General features: G+C 39.2%; 1 pseudogene; it reads right to left on the bottom strand.

Annotated features, from left to right (window-relative positions):
• Nucleotides 1-1,790: 1,790 nt before the first annotated feature.
• LOC131487504 (dnaJ homolog subfamily A member 1-like) lies at nt 1,791-3,179 on the bottom strand (annotated as a pseudogene).
• Between the last annotated feature and the right edge of the window lie 552 nt (nt 3,180-3,731).

Genomic DNA, 3,731 nt, shown 5'->3' with positions numbered 1-3,731 from the left:
TAGAATTGTAAACAAGTTACTTACCCTGATGCTCTCCTTGTTAGAATGGGGATAATAGTGGTATATACCTTATAGAATTTTTGTGAAGACTAAGTGAGTTTACTTATGCAAAATACTTAGAATGGCTCCGATTTCTGTTATACTCATGGGATTTTAATTTATGGAGATGACTAAGTAAAAACACGGGAAGACTAGTGCCACTGAAGGGCTACATACCATGCAGGGCCACCTGGGGAAGCATCAGTGTTGATTAGGAGGCAGAAAGTAGTGAAGGGGAAGCCTGGCCCAGAGCCTGTATGGTTTTCCATAGGAAAGGCAAGGCAGGGCAAGGGAAACTGCTTAGGGTTGGCTAGTCTGAATAATTTTGATGAGCTGTCTCAGTTGTCTGGTACTTAGTCCTGGATGATTTAGGGCAGGGGGTATATTGGTTTGGAGTTGGGGGGGGCGTTAAATAAAGGAGGTGACTGGGGGTATGGACTTGGGATTAGTTGGTTTATATATGAAAACATGCTTTCAGATTTGTTGCTCATTTTTTAATTTAAATTTTTACTGAAGAATCATTGACATACAATATTGTTTTAGTTTCAGGTGTACAACATAGTTGATATTTACATACATTATGAAATATATACACAGATTTGATATTTGTATACATTACAAAATGGTCACCACAATAAGTAGTCATCATCTGTCACCATACAAGATTACTACAGTATTATTGCCTATATTCCCTATGTTGTACATTGCATCCTGTGTCTTAATTTTATAAATGGAAGACTGTACTTCTTAACCTCCTAACTTATTTTGACCATCCCTCTATGTAGCAACCATCAGTTTATTTTCTATATGAGTCTGTTTCTGACTTTTTTTGTTGTTGTTCATTTGTTTTGTTTTTGGATTGTACATGTTAGTGAAGTCATACAGTATTTGTCTTTCTCTGTCTTATTTATTTCACTCAGCATAATACCCTCTAAGTTCATACATGTTGTCACAAATGGCAAGATTTTTATTTTTATGGCTGAGTAATATTTCAGGCAAATTGTTTATTATCTCTGGGAATTAGCTAACCCTGGGAGGGGCAGTCTCTCCTCAGCGAGTCAATCCCCACAACTTGTCAAACACCATAAAATATTAAAAATATGGTTAATACACTAGCCCATGGAAAGTATTATATAGGGGCACTTGGGTGGCTCAGTTGGTTAAACATCTGACTTCAGCTCAGGTCACTCATGATCTCACAGTTCATGGGTCTGAGCCCCACATCAGGCTCTGTGCTAACAACTCAGAGCCTGGCACCTGCTTTGGATTCTGGGTCTCCCTCTCTCTGCCCCTCCCCTGCTCTTTCTCTCTCTCTCTCAAAAATAAATAAAAATTAAAAATATAAATATATGTATATATATATGTGTGTATACACACACACACACACACATATATATATATATATATATATATATATATATATAAAAGAAAGTATTGTATAAGTGTTAGCTACTCTTCTGAAAGAGACACTCAGCCTTGTTGGCAGTCAAAGACTAGAGTTCAGATAAGGCTCATTGTGAAGGTTTAAATTATTTTTGTTCTCCAGGTAGCAGAGAAGCTCAGGAAGCTTAGAAAAACTTTTGCCCATAATTTTTTGGTTTGTGTCTCCCCTGGTTCTGGAAAGCTCTACTTCAATTCCAGTTCCTGACACTATTCTATTGACCTAGTGAACAATATCTTAAGTTAAGGATTATACCTCTTTGCTCATCTTTTGGTTTTCATGGAAACCAACTTAGGTATGTACTTGACCATTCTTTTTTTTTTTTTTTGAGCTTTTATATTTTTTATTCTTCATTTAACTTTTAAAACACTACTGTAGTTGAATATTAAAACAAAAACAATAATAGCAAGTAGTGAGCTATGATTATAGTCCTTCATTCGTTCACTACTGCATATAAAATGCCATCAGTGTTCTTCACTGACCCCATTAAGAGGTCTGACACTGAACACCTCCCCTAGGGTGATGTTCATCATCCTCATACGCTTCTCCATTGTAATGGCGCCTTCTTTCCTGATTTAGATCAAAGTCCACCAGTTCTACCTGGTCCATTTCATCAGTCTCTTCTACTTCCTTCTTCTCAGGTAGGAGTTTTTCCAGCAAAGACAGTTTATCAGGAGAGAGAAAGCCATTCTCAGGGAAGTTTACCTTAAATTCAATGATTAGGCAACCCTTTTCGTATGGTCTACGATAAATTGGCATGCCTTCATTCAGCACACACTTGATATCTGCATGCTTGACAATCTGACCTGGACGAGAGGTAAAGACAATGGTTCTGTTGTCTAGAGTAGATATTGGCTTTTGAAAGCCGCACAGTGCTTCAACCAGCTGTATGTCCATACACATGAAAAGATCCCCTCCTCGCCTAGTAAAAACAGCATGGTCCTTCTGATCTAAAACAATGATAATATCTCCTGGTTCCAGTCCAGGTTCTAGGTCTCCTTCACCATGGAATGTTATCTTCTGGCCATCTTTCATGCCTTTGTCAATATGAACTTCTAGAATCTTCTTTTCTCGAACTATCTTCCTTCCATTGCAGCTTGTACATCTATCTTTAGGACTGATCCGTTCCCCATGGCCCTGGCACTCCATGCACACAGACTGAATTTGTTGAACCATTCCAGGTCCTATCTGATGAATTCTTATTTGCATTCCAGTACCTCGGCAATTGGGACAACATTCTACCGCTCCTTTCTTACCACCTCGGCCTTCACATTTGTCACAAATCACATCCTTTTGCAGAGCTAGTTTTCTTGTTGCACCATTATATAAATCTTCTAAGGTTACAGAGAGCTGATGCACAACATTTTTACCTCTCCTCTCTCTCTGCATCCTTCCTCCTCCTCCAAAAAACATATCAAAGATGTCCATGGGGGAGCCAAAACCACCACCTGCTCCACCTTCTTTAATTGCCTGTTCTCCTCCTTTGTCATATAATTCCCTTTTCTTCGCATCAGAGAGCACTTCATAAGCTTGAGAAATCTGTTTAAACTTCTCTCCCTCATTTGGATTCTTGGCAGGTGGTACTTCAAAGCCAATTTCCTGTAAGCCTTTTTCAATTCTTCCTGGGTGGCATTGGGTTTGACCCCCAAAACATCATAGTAACTAGTTTCTTTCACCATTTTCTACAGCCGGCGAGGGGGCCAAGGTCGGTGTGGGGGAGCGGGAAGGAGCGCATTTCTGGGCGCAGCTCGGGCAGCCACTGCTCCTCCGCTTTTCAGCGAGCGTTCTGGAAAGTTCCCTGTACTTGACCATTCTTGGTTTAACCATGGTACTGAAGCCTTTCTGACAAAAATCAGTAATTTTAAGTGAGATAATACTAAGCTATTACCACCAACCCGGACTAACCAAATAAACAAAAGTATAGAAGTGCCTAAGAGCAAAATACATTAGTCGCATACAGTATCCAGGAGACATGTTAGGGAGTTATGGCAATACAATATTGAGGTAATGGCTATATCAGTCCTTCCTGATACCATCTGAAAATAGCCCTCAATCTTGATCAATGGCTTATTTTTATCTGGCCCAGGCTTTAGGGCCTAACTTGCTTTCCAGGTATGTACTTGCCTTGCAGATTAAAGCTCTTACTAGATTTCTCTTGACTTCATGAAGATGTTACATAAGTAATTGAACAAGTTGTAGAAAGAAGAGAAATGGAGATGAATCAATTGGTTTGAGAATTCTTCCAGAAAAT

Source organism: Neofelis nebulosa, chromosome 10 (genome assembly GCF_028018385.1).
Source record: "Neofelis nebulosa isolate mNeoNeb1 chromosome 10, mNeoNeb1.pri, whole genome shotgun sequence".
NCBI classification, from domain to species: domain Eukaryota; kingdom Metazoa; phylum Chordata; class Mammalia; order Carnivora; family Felidae; genus Neofelis; species Neofelis nebulosa.
This window is presented reverse-complemented; position numbering and strand designations above follow the sequence as displayed.